This window comes from Apis florea, unplaced genomic scaffold, assembly GCF_048593485.1.
Source record: "Apis florea isolate Af1SG1 unplaced genomic scaffold, ASM4859348v1 contig_2272_pilon, whole genome shotgun sequence".
In the NCBI taxonomy this organism is placed as follows: domain Eukaryota; kingdom Metazoa; phylum Arthropoda; class Insecta; order Hymenoptera; family Apidae; genus Apis; species Apis florea.
Genome location: NW_028256549.1, coordinates 5967334 through 5987180, shown reverse-complemented (window position 1 = coordinate 5987180; position 19847 = coordinate 5967334). Strand labels below are relative to the sequence as shown.

Below are 19847 nucleotides of genomic sequence, written 5' to 3'. Positions count from 1 at the left end.
GATCTCGATTCGTAAAAAGATCCGAGTTTATCGATGCATAACAGCTAATTTGACGCATTACTTAATTCCTGACTGCATCCCAAAGAATTTCGTTTGAAAATTAAATGACTGGAAATGTGACATATTTAAACTTGCCAGATGAAACAATTTAATTGTTGAATGAATTTTTAAATTTTACACGCGACACACGTGTGTAATAATGATCAAAAAATATTATTGAAGTTTATTAAATTGTATGAATGTAAATGAAAGATACATATAATTGTATGTATATTTAATAACTTTCCTTGGAATAATAATAATACCGTTCTCTTTGATCCATAAAATAATATGTTGTTAAATTGCTCATGAAAAAGAATCTTATTATTAATATGCAATATAAATTGACAGAGAGTTGAAAAAACTATATATTACTATAGATTATATATATATATATTTTATATTGCATATAAGATTATATTCATTTTCACAGGAAATTCTATATTCATTGAATTACACGTTTAACTAGGCAAAGTGATAAAGGATCACTTTCAAAGCTAAACAACATTCCCAGGTAATGCCTAATTAATTCATGGACTCAAACGAGATCTAATTAATCTCTCTAATATTTCTAGTCAAGTATTCCAATATTTACGGCTAACGTCCACCAAGAATCCTTGGTACCTAATCGGTTCTCCTAACATTTTCTGTCCGCTAATATCTAATTAATTTTCTAATGCCCTCGGCATGTGTTCAACCATGCATAAATTATCTTATCTTAATAGGGACAAAATTATTGACCATTTTTACAGATTATTAAATAAAGTAGATATCGCATATACATTTAAAAATGAATATTGAAAATTCTGAAACGTAGGTCGTAATTTATATTGAATAGATCTAGAAAAAATATATTAATTTCAAATTTGATTGTAGATTGATGTTATAGTTTCATTGTTGCTAATGTTGAAATGGAGGAAATTATAATAGTATTTTAAATTAGTCGGTAGAAGTTAATTTATTATTTGATATTATATCAGCTAGTTCATTTTATAAATTTTTTAATTGGAATTGTTGGGTCATGTATGATCCAAGAGAACATGGATTAAATTATTTAATTTTAATTCTACGTTTCCATAATTTAAAATTGGATAGTTTGACGCAAATCCAATTTAAAGGAATAATATGGAATAATAATATAATAAGCATCATAAAATAAATATAACAAATTAGAAGCCAATAACGAAATTTCCAAAAAAAAAAAAAAAATATCACTAAGTTAATTCCCCAAAATTTCTTATTATGCAACTATCTTTCCTTCAACGTTATTTCAAGAGATAAAGAAGACCAAAGAAAAAAACAAATATCACTAGATTAAAATTCTCTAAATTCTTATTCTCCCGCACATCTCTCAATCAGGCATTCCTATATATATAAAGATCATCAAAACTCGATTCGATCGCTTAAGCTTAATAAAGAACCACGAAAAGAGATTCGAAAACATGACGACACAACGGGGGAATAAAAAATGACCCGATTTCCATTGGACAAGCGTTAAATCGCGATGTTCACGCGCGATAAAGGCGCAGAAACTATTAGCCAGAGGCGAAAGGTACCAATGGATGGAACGCAGCGTCCCTGCCAGTCCGATTCCGTTTCGTTTGCCGTGATATATTCGATCCCACCCATTCGTTACCGTCGATGATTACAGGTTTGCCAGCGCATTAGACCCGTGTCTAAAACAAACCGCTCCCACGTCTACCAACAGTTTAAAGCCGCGGGGCGTGACTGCCGCCGTGGCATCGAGACTTGGTCAGGAAACTCGGTAGAATCTCCGCGCCAAGTAAGTTGAAGCCTCTACCAGTGAAACTCTACTCCCAATACGCGTGTATTGCAAGAGCTAGTAAGTTTCGAAGATACTGGAGAATATTTATTATTGTGTAAAAAGATACGTAGGTCGTGAATACATCGTCATTTCAACTTTTCGTTCCATTGAGCCTAAGAACGTCTCAATCGATGCATTTGTTTACGAGATATGAATTTTTCGAAGTATTATTCCTCCTCGCGGATAGAATTTCAGTTTTCACATCGATCGATAATCTATCTATCCGTGAATTATCTAGATGCGACTTTCACTTTTTCGCTGCTAGAGGCGCGGTTAGCGCTGTGAATTTGATACGCATGCGTGGTTGGTGTTATTCACAATTGTTTTAACAATATGGCGCGTGATCGAGTATTTTGTCTGTTTTAAGAAAGCAACGGGTAGCGTGCAAAAGCAACCAATGATCGAGTTGCATTTTTTGGAATATTTATAATCAGTTTTGAATTGCAAGAAGGTAGGAGACAATTTCCAAGTGTGGATATTCCGAAAAATACGTATTTTTTTATGTAGGTTTTACGGGGTTCGGAAATATTCTGCCAACACTAACCTCTATTTAAGATTTAATATTAATCGTTCGAACAGTGTATCGGCAAACGAGAAAACGATCGCATGTTGCGATCACGCCTCAACTGGATACTAATTATCGTTCGTTGGAGCGAATACTATTCCGGACACTTTCTAACTTTCGTAATAAATACATTTTTAAGTATACGTAGAGTGTATACACTTATACAAGAATAAAATGGAAATTAATGCTTTTGATTCTATTATTTTTGCAAAAATCAAATTGGAATAAAAATACAAAGCGAAAGTAATGTATGAAACTTGCTCAACAATCTGTAATAAACAAATTTTCTCTAAATTTTAACTATCATTTTATAGATCAGCAGTTTTCAACTTACGAAATGCTTTTCAAGAAGTTCTTGTCAATGATTTTTATTATTATCGTTAGTTAATTTGAAAGTAGTGTCACTAATTGTTAAAAAAAAATCGTATTATTTATTACAAATTCTTCAATTTTTCTTTATCTTATGGAAAGAGAAAAAGTCACAAGTTATTTGAAAATTACAAAAATGTTAAAAAAACACTTTCGTAGATTCATCTTGCAAGATTACGGTTTCGTATATCTACGGTGTTATAGAGTGAAATCTTGGAACTCTGGAGTCATTAAATCCTAGGACCATATTCATAGACCCAGTATCATAAAATGGTGAGATTATAGCGTCATAATCGTAGCAGACCTTGAAAAGGACCAAGTCGAAGATATATCAAAGATATTGGCCATTTCTTCTCAAACAGAGTCATCATATCCTTTAGAATCTTGCTCATAACTTAAACGATTCTACTAAAATGCCTGACAAGAGGTATCAACCGATCCCTACCTCTCCACTGATCACCTCAATTACACTCAACATATATCCTTCTAAAATCCTTCTTGCAACAATCATGATCTAACCTCTCTAAAAAACCTTAATATCTACCACATTAAATATCTGTGTAAGCGTAGTTCTTCCCGCCTGAACTTCAATCCAAGTTACTCCATTTAATAAAGACACGTTTATTGTGCTCCAGCCACACCTTAAACGGTTCATCGTTTCAACCATGTTCCCGGAAGTTGTATAAAACTTCTCTTAAAACCACGATCTATACGTATTTTAGGCAAATAAATCCATATTCATCAGCAATCAAATAATGCACTATCCATGAATAATTTCATTCGCATATAGGTTAACAAAATCGAGATAGCCATCATCAAGATAACATCACGATAAAGAGAAAATTACCGAACGAGCTATAAATTATACTCCAAAAATTACGTATCGAAAGTATTTCGACGATTACTTAAATGTACGAGTAAATATTTTTCAAAATAATAATTGCAATAAATTTTTGTATCAAATCCCATGGATTGGCCTTTATAAAATACATACACGAGAAGTCTACCACAGTCGAAGGAATGACTTGCAATCGGGACGAAGGTAGCCAGCAGAGATGCCCATTGATAGCGCGGCATGCTGCAGGCTTGCTAGCATTCATCACCATAGACCTATCTGTCCGAGTATCGCGATTCGCCTTCGTTATTGCGGCGCTGGGTTACATCTTCATGCCCACGCGGTCGGCAAAAAGGAGGCAGCAACCCTCTGAGAAGCGAGCCTTCATTACCAACCGGCCAAGGAACCGGGGGATTACCGACGGGAATCCGCGCGATCAATGCCGCAAAAAATCAACCGCCATTGTAGTAGGCCGACTTTGCTCGAGCTGGCGTCTCTTTGCCTTTTGTACACGTTGCATGCAACGATTGTAAATGGTGAGAGAGGAGCTTTGCCTCGAACATTTTCAAATGGAACGCCATAAAGTATCTTGTCTTTGATTATCGAATTGATTATTGATAAGTTTTAAGGATGATTTTGGATATTTTATGATCAGTAAGAAATAATGTTTTCGAGATCTTTTTGAGAGTAATTCTCGAGAGTCTTAATATAAATTAATTACAGTTTTATCGTGAGATAGGTGGAGAATTATTCGAGAATCGATGAGCTCTTGTTGGAATAATGTAAAATTGCCAGAGTTATTCAGGATTAATTAATTCAGGGTTTTTCACAAAATTCAAAAAAAATGCTAGGATGCTTAAATTAAAATTCTACCTGTAAAATTGATAAAGTCAACACATATGCACTTGACGATTTTATTACCTTTATTAAAATTTTATCTTTAAAATGATCCCAACTTCTCATAAAAAATAATGAGTACCTAATATTCAAAGGCCATTCAATGAATGTATAGGCTCAAATGAGAGTGAAAAATGAGGAGCTGTAAACGAAGATCTTTTTCCAAGATCATATATTAAGCAGGTGTGGCGCAAAGACCATTATGACGCGTTCCTCGTGGGAATTAAATGACCCGAGAAAACTCTCGTTTTTCGTTGAATTTCGAAGAAAGAGGAGTGGATACCATGTTGATGTATAATACAATCAAAACTCTCGTCAAAACAAAATCTTTCCAGAAAAAACGAACTTCAAAGTTCGAGCAATCTTCTTCGGTGTGCATTTATAATTTTACCTTTCAAATGTTAAAAATCACTCGTAGAAACGTAGTGAAAGAAATTATATAGAATCAAATTCTCATCACGTTTTCAAGCATAATCAGTATAATGAAAATCAATTCAAAACGAGCGATTTAAAATTATTATTTAGAAGAAGAAAATACAGAATAAAAATTATTCGCTTAATCGCCAATGTGCGTAATAATAGAAATTATTAAAATTCTAAAACGTTACACGCGAGAATATATCCCGTTTCAAAAATTAATCTTTTCCAATATCCAGCAACGAATGGGCATCGGCATTGCTCAACGAACAAGCCACGCTTGTGTTAAAGAAGAAGAACCACGGAACCATAAAAGCTTCGGTCAGGAGGCAGAAGAATTTCGAGGCCGTTTAAACGAGGGGGCGTCGATCATGGCTCTCGACAGATTCCTTAATCGTTGCCGTTAATTACGGTTAATTACGGCGAAAATTACCGGTTTCTTTCCTAAACGTCGCTAACGCTCCTCTTCCTCGGCCATGTATACCTTTGACTTGGGATAAAGAAAAAAGAAGAAGAAGAAGAAGGAAGGAAGGAAGGGAAAAAAGAAACTCAGGAAATTACAGGGCGTCCAAGCCATCTCTGATGATAAATCTGCCGGGCGATCGGGCAGAAGATCGAATAATTCATTCGACGAATAATAAGGCGTGTACGTAAATAATCAGACATGACGATCGCTATCGGCCATCGGGATCGATGTATATTAATGCACCGACTTTCGATTTTATTATTTACATTGAGATTACGCCCGGTATTATCCCACTCTGAAATTTGCCAATTTACAAATTTTGCGGGCGTGGAACGACGTGGCGGGACGACGATGCGTTTAGAAATAATTATTCGCGTGGAGATCGATCGGAGATAACTATCATGGAGAGATAAGCGCGCCATGTGCACCCGATGAATAATTAGATCGGTATATATCGGTCCGTGATGAATGGCGGTCAATGCGAATATTGATATGTTAATTGGTACGCGATAATTTTACCGATAAATTTATTCTCGATTCTTCCTCCTCGGTTAAATTTTCTCTCGAGGTGATTTCTCTGGAACTTTTATCGAAATATTTCAAGAAGGACATCGATGATCGAGATAAGTCCAAATGTTACGTTTAATTAATTATTCGAAATATATACTGTTATTAAAATTATATTCCTCTCTAATTTATCGTTTAAACCATCCCGTTGTTCCAATTTATCGAGCTTGGACAAAATGGTATTGGCGAAAATTATTATAATTAAATTTCCAAACCGCAATTATCTCGTCTCATTAGTTTCAAAACTTGCACTCAATCGACACTCAAGGTCGCGGCGTTACATTCCGATTGAAGATACGATTTTTGTTCCCAACTACCACGCTAACCTTTCTAACGCGCTTCCATAACTGTTTGCATCGTATCGTGGGCAGCAAGGACCCCCTTTTTCTCAAGGATCGAGATCAACGTCTTCCCGGACATCGGATGTCTCATTTCGAGGAACGTCGAAGCGATAATAACACGGAATAAATGGGCTGAATAACAGGAACAGGGGGAGTAGATTGATTCCCATGACGATAGATGGAGCCTCGATACGAGGGGGATCACCATACGGCTCTCTCGTCCCGAGAAGCGTATATATGAATTATTCAAAGCGAAATAATAACGTGTGCACGTGCTGTAATCGTGTTACAACCGCGACTCAAATATAATTATATCGCCGCTCCGATGAAATATCAACGCGTCAAAGGGGGCCGCTGCTCGTTATTAACGCGGCTCGCGATTATGTCCACCAAATTACGAATTATACCTGTAATCTTGCTGCGTACCCGCGCATCTGAGCTTTACGTTTCCTTCTTTCCCCGAGAACGAGAATTTAATTTAATTCCATCTCTACGAGAAGGACGCTGTAATTCGATTTTAAATATATATATATATATATATGTCTTGGATTTTTATTATTATCGTGTCGTACACGAGAAGTTATAGGGATCGGTTAGGAGAGAAGGAAGGAATTTCTTGGAGTTTGTCGTTCGAAACGAATATGGAGGTAATCCATTCTAACCTAACCTACTCGTTGGTTACAAATTGGCAGTAAGCTTGGTTGATTTCGAGCGAAAGTGTCCTTCTTGTTCATTCATTTTCGATTCGTACGTTTTATCCACGTTTTATTTTTTAAATATTATATTCTACTGTATCGAGGAAGGAACGAGTAGAATTTAAAAAAAAGACACACGAAAAATTGATTTATACATGTATACCTTGCGATTCTTTATTTTTCGTGTTATATTTCTTGAATTCGAAATTTCTTAAAATGCAGTTCTTCCCAGGAAGGAAGAAAATTGAAGGACGCTCGAGGGCAATTCGAACATGATGCTTCGTCTTTATAGATAAGTCGATAAGAATATTAACAGTTGTGGACGGGGAGGCTCCTCCCTTCGAGCATCGCGTCACGCTGAATTTTATTAATTTCCCACAGATTGGTGGCCCTAGCAATTTGCGAAACGGGCGCGGTTCGAGTACAGGATGTTTCAAATGAATTTTTACCTCTCGACTAACCTCTTCTTTTCATCTTTGTCTGAGAAAAATTGTTCTTATAGTTTCTCATACTGTTTTCGTTATTCTTTTTTTTTTTTTTTTTTCGACTTTTCTCGATTCAATATGCAGACATTTTAAAAATCACAAATTTAAAACAAACTTGACAAATTCAAGATCAATTATATATGACACCTGATGAAGCTTGATGAATTAATTACTATCTAAATACCTGAATTATAACGACAATCCAATTTATCATCGATCAAAACATTAAAAATTTTACCCAACGTGAAACAGCCTGTAGAGAAATAGCTCGTAAATCAACTACACATTCCTTTATTATTAATTCACCCCTCTGGAAGAACGGGTTTCCTTTATCCAGCTCGAAAACAACCGCTTTTCTCGCGAAATTCCACCCTCCACCGACTTTCATATTATGCAACGCACGATATTCTCGGAATATATGGATTTCGGTGGAATCGATATTTTTCGGAAATTTCCTTGTACGCAATTGAAGACGGCCGCGAGGGCCGCCTTGAGCGCGATCCCGTTTCTAGGGAATCAGCTTTCACGAATTGCACAAATTTCTGGAGGGAGGGGGGGGAGGAGGGGTGATGATAATGATGATGATGATGATGATACCTTTTGTCACGGTGGAACACCCGTAAATTGAAGGATAATTTAATTCGTATCGATCCGTTACTACGAATCGTTTAAGGGAGGAAAATTGTCCCTCGCCCCAAATTTCGATCTGACGTACGCTAAAACATGGCGAAAGAAACGACGATTTCGAAGAATATAATTTAGGATAATAATTTTAAATTGTTTCGAGATTCGTAAAAAAAAAAAAAAAGAGAGAGAGAGAAATCGAGACAATCGAGACTTAAAGTAGAAAAAAAAAAATTTCTCTCTGAGATTCGATCTCAAGAACCCCGGAACCTCGAGAGTAAGAATTTTATTAATCGTATTACAGGGTACGCGTGTAATGCAATCGAACGTTGCCATCTCGAAATGAATCAACCCTCGGCTCCCCCCTCCCTCGATCGAGAATTTCCTGCCGCCATAAAGATCCTTATAATCGTCCATAGGGAACGCCGTTGGAGTAATGCTCGCCTTTGCACTAACTTGCTCGGCTACAACACGCCCACGCGCACAGGTGTGAATCTATCCCCTCCCCCTCGGTTTAGACCGAGCAGCACCTTTGCCCATCTCTCGGTGTACACGGAGCCCGTGTGTAACCGTGTCGGTGGATTCATTCTCGAATTGATTCATCGCCGTACACCAAGAATGTTCCCGTGTCAACCGTCCTCGAATCAACCGAACACGTATGGAATCACACGAATGGATGGTGGAGTGGCTGTACGAATATCGCCACGGATAGATCAGAGCGAGTGTTTCGTAGAAGATCGTAGCGGTAGGGAGAAGGATAGTTCGAGATTTGTCGATGCTGTTGCGAAAAATATAAATTGATTCGAGAAATTATGTTTATGGAGATTTTGTCTCCCTGCAAATTTAATATCGGACGAGGGACATTTGTTGACGTTTATAATTTTACAGACTTCCCCGCTTGTTGCCGAATATTATCTGTGTGGATGTCTAACGAATCTCAAATCTGTAAAAAATAACAAAAAGAATCGTGTGTGAATCGTGTACTATGAAGGATAAAAGGAAAGTTCTCCACTCTTAGAGAAAAAAGAAAAATTGTCACTCGGACAGAAACACAGGAAGCCGTATTATATCGAGCCTGATTAAACGTCGTCACGATGCACGAATACTCGTAATGGCCTGCCAACAGGCGTATTATCCCCGAAAAAAGGGAAAAAGGTAGGACAAAAAGATAAGAGTAGTAAAGAAACAAGAGCAAAGAAGGAAAAAGAAAGGAAGAAAGGAAAAACGAAGAGATCGAAGATGATGATGATGATGATGACGAGGAAGGGGAGAAGAAAAAGGAGTCGACACCTGCACGAGTCGAGGAGTACACGCTTCTCTATACCGTATACATATCTGCCTCGTGTTACAACCACGAATGCTCGCCCACGTACTTTTCACGTCGTCGAGCTTAATTCTCCCGCTGTTTTCTGTCGCACTTGTCACGCTTAATTGACACGCGATATCGATACCAGTATCTCGATAGAGGCACGGCCGAGTGAGTTTCGCAAAGACACCATCTCCTTCCTACCTATACTCCTCTGCCTCTCCATCTAAATAGGAATTTTAAATCTTAACCGTTATTGCCAACCTTTCGAGCACCCCAAAAGAACATTTCATAACTTTGTTCTTAAACGGTGTCCAACCAATCAGTTTTGATTAAGTTTAAATTTCATGTTTTCTTTTTTTTTTCCCCTTTATTTTTTTTTTTTTTTTTTTACTTTTATCTTACAATTTTAATATCGAATTTCAATTTCAATTAATAAGGAAATTTTTATTCAAGTTCTGATGATGATTGGAAATTGGAATGATATTTAAAAATTGTTTAAGAATTTTAAATTTGATCGTGACAGTTTTTTAAAACTTGATTATAAAAAAATAGAGAGAGAGAGAGAGAAAATCTTTGAGACATCGATGCTATCAAATCTAAAAAGAGATTGGAAATTTTATTTTTGAGCATCTTGATTGATTGTCGAAAATCTTAAATTTTTCGAAACTTTTGAAAACCTTTCACCATCATTGTTTAACTGCAAAAGAAATTGCATAGAATGAATTTAAAAAAAAATAAACAAATTTTAAACATTAATAACGTTTGATAATTTAATAAGTAACGTCTATACAATCGTTGTGAAGAAGAATTCACTTCTTCGAGTTGAAAACGGAGAAAAATGAGAGGATGTAATCATAATAGATATTCTTGACTCGTAATACATCGTGGATCGTGGGTGTGATTTATAGCGAAAATCCACACGACTCGTTTCCATGTTGTGATTAGAAGTGCCTTAAGAACGCGTAAAAGTTTCCTGGTAATTAATTACGAAAGTGGCACAGTGAAACACGGAATCAAGTTTAAAACGCGAGAGAATAGGCAAGGATATTAAATATGCGATAAGATATACGATATATACTGGAAAATAGATAACTCGTGTGGTAATTGTACGACACCTTATTGAAATAACCAATAAAACTGGTGGCTCGTATTTCTTCTTGCCCCTTTCAAAAAATGTTTCGATATTCTTTGTGTATCATCGCAGAAATTAAATAGATACAGAATAAATTAAAATTCGATCTTGATACTCATACTAAATAATTATCTTAATTAAAGTGAATATATCAAAAATTATATAAACGACATTGAAACACGATATTTCTTCATTTGACCGCTTTTAAGTTTAAAGAAAACGAATAATCAAGGTGATAATTTATGATGGCAGAAGTAATTTGCAAAATGCCTATCGATATAAATTTGATAGATGTTAAATACGATTAACGAGGGTGAAATCGTGAGATGTGAGAAGAAAATTTTTCGATTGTACATTTTTTCTTTTTTTTTTTTTTTTTTTTTCCAACTTAATCAAATAATCGAGTCTTCATGGATCTAAGATCTCTCACGACCACGCGAGAGAAATAAAATGGCGGATTAATTTGCTCGAGGGGGCCGCTTTATCTCGCGCTTAAATGCAAATCGGCAGCAATTCGTCTTGCTCATTGGACCGCCGCGAGCATTTTCGCGAATTAAGACGTTAAATCGGACGATTTCTCTTCCTTTATTCCTCCTTCCTTCGTCTACAACTTCGTGAAAGGGAATAATTGCAAGAAATAATTCGCGTGATCCACCATCTTGTTCCATCTTCGTTTCAATTTTGAGAGAGTTATACTCACAGAAAATTAAATTGATAAGTAGTTTCTAACCTAACTTAGCCGTAATAATAGATAAATTTTTTCATTAGATGTCAAAGAATAAAATAAAATAAATCTATCTACATTACTTCCAGAGAAAAATTTATTAACACTAATGAGAACATTTAACTTGTAAAATATTACTAATTACATCGGTTCAATCGATCAATGGTCCCTTTGGTCGAATTTTCTATTCGAAACATCGTGTTTTGTCCCGAAGACAAAAAAGAAAAAAAAATGGTTGCGGACAGTATGTGGACCAGCCGAGCATCGACAAGAGAGAAGATCATAAATTAGAGGGAGCCACGGCCGCATTTTTTTCACCTGCTCTCCACGACTGGCTGTCCACGAAACAACCACATCACGTTTCGTGTATTAATAACACGGTATCGCGAGGAAGCAGTCTTCATGCCACGGAATGCGCCGTAAAACGATTGTCATCCTATGTGACACGACGAATTCCGATCACAAAAAGCTCTAGGATAAATCTTTCGAATCATTGCCAGCTCTAACCTGCTACTCTGGTAGCACTGTTTTGACTGTTCGTTGGATTGTGCATTCACCAAATTTTTCGAATTGCTATTCTATTTTTTCCTTGATAAAAATCATTCCTCGTAAAATTTTAAATCAGTTCAATTGTTCCAGTAATTAATTACGACTTCTATCTCCATCGAATTTAACTCTTCTTTTAACTCTAAAGCAGTTATGTAATGAAATAAAATAAAAAAAAAAAAAAAGAAAATTAAAAACTTTATGAAATTTATAAAAATCCTTTCCTCTCGAAAATATCGTTCTCGATACTGAAAGTAAACGTATTCTGAGTTGTACGAATATTTTTCAAAAAGATAGTAAATAATCTGATCGAAATCAATTTCCAAGAAATTGACCCGTACGAGGGAAAATGACGAGTAGCACTTTGAGGTGGGTAAAAGCGGGTAAACGCGATTAAATCGTTCCATGTAAAACCGGAACTGTCCATAAAAGCCCATTTAAACCCACGATTGCGTTACTACGCGTGTGCCATGAATGAATTATGCCTGACAAAATAGAGAAGAGAAATGAATAAGAAGAAGAGAATCTTGGATTTGTTGAACTATAAAATCCGATTTATTCCGTTATTATCAATGTACCACATCTATCGCTTCGAGATATACCGATAGTTCTGTCTAGTTCCAAGTAAATTTCTTAAATATCTTTTTTTTCTTCTTTCTTTTTTTTTTTTTTTTTTGTCTGTAGCGAGACGTGATCAAAATTATAAACCAGTTTTTCATCTAAACGTGGCCTTTGACTCTCTTCTTGGTAAAACTGGCTCCGACTTCTATCTTTCACGTTATTCTTTTTGGATCAGAAACGAAAAAGTCGCTGATATTCGTGAGGAACATCGCCCCTTAAAAGAAGTTTGACAACGCGTTGAAATAAATTTCTTAACCTAAAAATTAGTCGTATTACACCATTCATTATTTCAAAACTATTAAATTGAAGTATGACAAATTAAATTTCATAAAACGTTGATGATTTTCAGAAATATTTAAATTTCGTATTTGTAATTCAAAACTATAGTTAATAATTTTTAAAAACAGCTAGGAAAATTTAGCAATTTTCGGACGGTGGCCCGTTCTGCGCATGCGTACGCGACGCGCATGCGCGATAGATCTGATATACCGGTAACAAATGACATCGTCGAACCGGCATAGTCGCTGTATCTCTCCATCTCTACTGTATCGCGAACGAATAATTATTGTCAACTCTACAGGTATACGTTTCCCTATCGCTCGAGGACAAAATTTTCACTACGTGAAATTAACTCGACGGAGTTAGTAATGTCCACGCGTTACGCTTGCCACTAAAAGGACCAATGGACAATAATTGAGCCAGTTTTAAGGGTAGCTTAAGCGAACTTAGTTAGAAGACATGACGCCGGGTTATGAGTCCGAAGTAGAGATACGGGAAGGGCTTTGGTTGTAACACGTGTTGTTAACCGGTTCTACCTTAATTGTCTTAAACGGAGACCATCATAATTCTAGCTTATCTACGACCTAGCTACATATACTAGCGACATTGGAAACTGCCCTCGCGGTATAATTTCCTGGAACAACGTTTTCTTTACCCGTGATAATCATGTTTTCCTTTTTCAACGGGGAAGGGATAATCGACGACACGCGACAATTTTCAAACGAGTGATCATAGGAATGAATGAGTTTCAATGCGTTTAATGATATTTTGTGATTTGCATCTGATTGTTGTAGAAAAAAAATTGCGAAAACTTGCAATCTATTTGAAAAAAGTGTCATAATACGGGCAGAAATTGATTTTAAATTATAAATTAATAATTTAAATTTAATAGAAAAATTATTTAAACAATATTAATGATCATATTGTATATAATGATTTGCAAAGTTACAAACAACTTTTTCTTCTTTCTAATTTTTTAAGAAAATTACGAAATATTATTTTAATCTAAAAATCAATACTTTAAAAATAATAGTATCTTTTCTTTTTCAACAAAATAATTCAAAGAATCATCGTGATAAATTTTCTTTTCGAATATTTTATTTTCTAACAACTTTCTGTCCTGGTCGATTTCAATGATAAAGATAAAAAAAAGAAAGAAAGAAGAAAATCAAGAGGGAAGGTAGATGTTAACGAGAAGGTGGTTGAAGAACGGAATTAAGGTTACAGAGCACGTTCTTTGGAGCGAGACGAAGAGGGTTTTAGTTTCGGTTGAACGTGCGACAGTGTCAGGACGTTAACCGTGAAATATCCATCACTGCCGTACCGAGAAACCAACGACGGTGTTCCAACTTCGGTGGATCGGGTTAGATAAATGTAATAGTCCATAGTTCAGCTTGCTAACAAGGCTAGCCCCAAAGATCTGAGATAAAACTGTGGTTCTGTGACTTTGCCTGCTTATAATGAGACGTAGTAGAACCCGATCACCGATTAGGACATTCTTCGGCGATACTTCATCAATCACCAAAAATCGCGTTTCGTGACGCGAAATTCGAGACAAATAATTTTCTATACTTTAGAATTAACAAAGTTTTTAAGTTCAAAAGACGTGTGTTTTATTTTCAAGAAAGAATGAAGTTTAAGTCAATAATTTTGATTTCTCTATATTTGTATATTTTTTTTGTAAAATTATAAAAGTAATTAAATAAATGTATCATTCAAAATAATTTTTTCTGATATTAAAAAGGTATTAAAAATGAAAATAATAATGATTAGAAATAATTCTTCTTTCTTTGTTTAAATTGTAAATAAAATAATTTTATTTGTTACTTGATTGATAAAAATATATGAAATATGTTCGTTTGATTATTATGGTAATATAGAATTCTAAAATAACCTACATTACCATGGAATGTTAATTAACATGAAACTTTCTCCTATATCGACAAAACATAAATTGGAGCACAATATTAATGTAAATATATTTATATATGCAATAACTTTGCTAAAAATGCTCATAACTTTATCTAATAACTAATATAATTATTTAATTAACGATATACAATAAACTTATAATCCTATTTATTTTTTATCCCATGAAAAAATCTAAAAATCTAAAAAGATCCATTGCTACTCTGTTACCGACAATAAATTACCGACTCTCGATAATAGATGAGATATAAAGACAAGAAATAGACAATAAAAGTGACATCTAACGAAATATCTTTTTATCACATGTTCTAAAGTACCAACAAAAAAGATCAATATTTCTTATGCCATATCTTTCTAATATGCTATAATTCAAATATATATACAAAATTATTTAAAAAATATAAAGTAAAATAAAAATCAAATAAGAAAATCGAAGAATTACTCTATTATCTTACTAAATTTTCTATTTACAAAAAATATAATCACGTTTGCAGCCAATTAATTCATATTATAAAATATGCTATAATTATATCATTTATAATTAATTATATGATATAAATTATATATTATATATTAAATAATAATGATTTCATAAGTCTCACCATTTGAAGATTGTTGCAAATTGAAGATCCACGATATCTATTCTTCTTTTGCACAAAACTTTCTTTACTTTTCACATAAATTCTTCTTTTGATGTATGTTTCAAATTTTTTTATCATTATGCAACACAAACGATAAAAGAAATTTTAAAAAAACACCAACTTAATAATAACAGATAATTAGATTCTAACAAATAAAGATTGAAGATTGAACATTATTTCGTAATTAAATCTTCTCTCTTCTATTTACTTATTTCAATTCGTATCTGTAACAAACTCAATTACTGGATTAGTAATTTATATCTGAAAAAAGAAACATTATATTTCCTGAAAAAAAATCAAATTATCAAAATAATGTTACATAATTTATAATTTAAAAAGATATTCATCATAAAAAAGAAATTTAACAGTATTTTTAATAACAAATGCTCTCAATAAGAGCATGCTGAAAAGAAAAATCCGACGAGAAGGTAGCCAGAAGGGTTACCAAAATAATTATCCACTCAATATAAATCCGAACAAACGCGTGAGTGGAACATCTTTTCTATTTCGCAACACTAATATAATATTAATATCTTAAAAGAAAACGCGAAGAGTACTTCATTATACGTCCAATGCAAAATTCTTTGTCAATAAAAAAAAAAAAAGAATAAAAAAAGGTAAAAAAAAATTCCTGAAAACACATACGAAACTCTAATAAACTAATTTATGTACTCTTATTTTATTATATACACAACACTAATAGCGGAAGATAGCAGTCATAGTCAGAGACTGCCGTCGTACAATCATCCTTCCTGCAGTCTTTTTGGCTGCAATGGATGATTCAGGAGCTGGAAGGTACTTCCACAGTCCAAATGGAAGAAATGGGCAATTTATAAACGCAACGCTACTATAAGAAACGCGATCATTTTTGAACGCAACACTAATTCTTCAAATGAATTTAATACAAAACTTATTATTATTCTGTAAATCTAAAAAGCTATTTTAAATATCACGATATTATAAATCGCTGCATTATATTATTTATAAATTTAAATTTATATAAAAAAAAAACAATAAAAAATAGACTAACAATCATAATAAAAATAATTAAAAGCAACCGCGATATTTTTTTAACGCAACACTATAGCAAACGCTAATTCAACCCGTTATCAATCAATCGCAACACTAATGCAAAACCGCGATTTGCCCATGATGACTGGATGAACGATGGGCCAGCATGCAAATTGGCCAGACGATACAACAACATATACTACGTATTACTAAAACGAGCACAATGACAAAGTAGTAACAATGACTTCCCATTCTTTGGACCCAGGCAAGATCCAAAAAATGAGAGGCCATTCGTTGCAGCCCTCTTCGTGACAGTTTGTCGGGCCTCTTCGGTCTTCTTTCTTCGGGCGCAATGCCCGCTGAAACTTAAATCTAGGCTCGAGATTCACTGATCGTAAATCAAAGAAAAAAAGAAAAAGAAAAAGGGACTAAATCGCGGAAACTAAGTGCACATGGACGACCAATAGTCATTACTGACCATTGTCCGCACATGCGCAGAATCTCGAGCGCAACGTTCGTTTCGAAATCAACCTCGCGACCGCGACCGCGAAATTCGAAAAATCGATGAACAAAGCCAGAGACGAATAGCACTGTCGTCCATTTGTCTCAGCTTCGCCCTCGATTTCTCAAATTTTATTCCCTGAAACAGGTTGTCACGCGAAAACGCGCCTACCCGATCAGAGACTGTGACAACCTGCCCGGCCCTACCTACTTATAATTAACAGACATACCAGAAGTATACTACCTATCCTACCTAACCCTATATTTAATAAAATGGCAAAACAGGCATACCAACACACTCATTCCACGATTCTCACACATAATACTCGGGCGCAAAAGCCTACACTAGGGAAAACGTCCCGGGACGCCTCCGACACCCGAGCTTGGCACGCTACTCGCACACTCTAACTTTACGTACCATTTTCCTGAAATCGATTGACGATGGCTAGTGACCATTGCGTGAAAAAAACGCGACAAAAATGCGTGTATCTACATTTTAATTGTGAACATTTATGAATGTGTAATGTTTTCTAAAAGATTTAGTTACTAAAAAACTAAATGGTATCATTGTTCTGAATTTAAATTGTACCATTATTGTAATTTTTAATTAAAGATTAATAATCTTGCTTAATAATTATTTATTAAGTTATTCGCAATATTTAATTGCGTATATGATTGTAAATTGTGATTGAACAGTGAATGAAATAATATGATAAATGAAACGACGCAATTCCACAGCCTAACCATACACACACAATGTGGAAAGTACGTCGTGCACGATACACTAACGCATCGTCAGTCGCTAAAAAATTTGTATTAGCTTATGAACTAAAGTCATCATATCCATTGCCTCTCCCTCACTCAAGTAGCACCTGGGCACGTGAGTGAGTTCCTGACAGTGGACATGGAAAGGGTTAAACCTGAAAATCCTGAGCTAAAAAGATATTAATATATCTAACGGGCTAATATTTTTTATCTTTGTATTATATTTCAAATTATTTGTAACTCTATTTTATATTTTATTTTATTAATTGAATTTGTTATTCAAATTTTAGTATATTAAATTTTTAATATTGAATTTAAAGAGGAAATTTAAAAAAGAATTCATTGTAATTTAATACATTAATAAATATTAATAGAAATACCCTCAGACGATTCTTTCATCAGAACATATTTTCAAAGTCACAAGAATAACATTCAAAATTTATTGCTCTGAATCTAAAATCTGCCTGTCGCGAAACGTCTTCTTGCACAAAATTTAATTCATACTTGGACGGAGAAAATTAAATTTTACTATCTACAAGTGTTGTGAGTCATATTGAAGTTATTATATTATATGATATTATTATAAAAAATACAATAATCAAATTGATCAAATAACTTAATCAAATATTGCTTTGAAGAATTTTGAATTATAGAAATTCAAACTTATTATTGTATTATACTACATACAATATAATACAATATTATATGTTTTGGCATTAGAAAATTACTGAATATTTTTATTAATCAAAAACGCGAAGCACAAGAAAACCCTAGCCTGAACTAATAAAACACAAAAGAAATAATTGTTACTACTCACGAGTATTATAAATAAATACCCGTGGTCATTGTGCTCGTGTAAAATTCTACGTATACAACCAGTCACTCGTGTCGATTCGGATCTTTCATCCTACGACATGGTTGAGTGACCGGAGGAATCAAAAAGCATGCGACTCACCATATGATGCGACGAACGCCTTCACTTTTCTTGTTGTGGCCCAGAAATCATCGAGAATAAGGTTGTCATCAGATAGGAGAAATCTATGATAAAATATCGTAATTTAAAACATAGTTCTAATTAGTTGAAAAAATTGAAATATGAAACTATTAACTATTTAAATTTACAATATATGATATGTATTGAAATTCTAATTAACTTCTATTTAGAGAATTTAGATAGAAAAAAGATACCTCTTCGCGTGATGGATGATCACGTCTCTTGAGAGAAGCACTGACTTTACTCTGTACCAAAAATGAATATTTAAAATAAAAAAATAAAAATAAGAGACTAATAACACATTTTGTAATCGGCAAACAAGCACTGATTCTAATTTCGCGTATAACTATTATAATTAAACTTAATTCAAGCTATTGTGCTCTAAAAAATATTTAAAATACTATGACGAAACAAACACTGATTCTATTAACCGCATTGCGCGCGGTCACAAATATTTTCTGAAATTAACATTAAATTAGTAGAGGGGTGGAGAGAGATAGAAGAAGAAACAATATTATTTTAATATTTTTCTTCTTCTTCCTATCGAGCATTTGTTCTGAAAATACTTTTACTTTTAACAACAATCACTAATAATTCAATAAAATAGAATAAAAATTTATACATACGAAATATAAAATACGAAATATAAAATACCACGTCATCAAGAAAGATATGGCGTCCATATTGGAATTTTTCCCGCCTTTTAAGAGCTATTATGACGATACCAATTAAACCTGTGCAGAAAAAAAATTAAAACTTCTAAATAAATGAATAAAATATATGAAATTAGATTACGTTAACATGTTACAACAATCAAATCAAGTAAAAATTCACATAAGCTATCTTATTAAATTCAACACTCGAATTATATAATAAATAAAAAATTCAAAATGATTTAGCTGTCAAACAATTATCAATTTTAATAATAAAATATTGAATAAAAATATATTGATTAAATAAAAACGCACAAATGATAAAAAAATAACTACACAAAAAATATTATTAAAATATTATGCACTAAATAGAACACACGTCTCGAAAAAATTTCAAACGTCTAATTGTCACGACAAATCAACGAACAATGTCATTTTATTGCGCGATTCGACTTCGCGCATCGAATAACAAAATGGAGAGGGAATACAATCGGTAATTCGACAAGCATGCTTGAATACGGATTCCAATTTTTTGGAAACGACAAATATAAACATAAAGAATATTTCTAGCCTTGAGCAAAATATAAACGATAGATCAAAAAAGGAAACATATGCAC

At 33.9% G+C, this 19847-nt stretch overlaps 1 long non-coding RNA gene across 1 annotated transcript; it reads left to right on the top strand.

Annotated features, from left to right (window-relative positions):
- Positions 1 to 2135: 2135 nt before the first annotated feature.
- LOC147658442 (uncharacterized) lies at positions 2136 to 2723 on the top strand. Its single transcript, XR_015290535.1, has 2 exons — positions 2136 to 2315; positions 2372 to 2723. It is a non-coding gene; the product is annotated as an uncharacterized LOC147658442 (long non-coding RNA).
- Positions 2724 to 19847: the final 17124 nt, after the last annotated feature.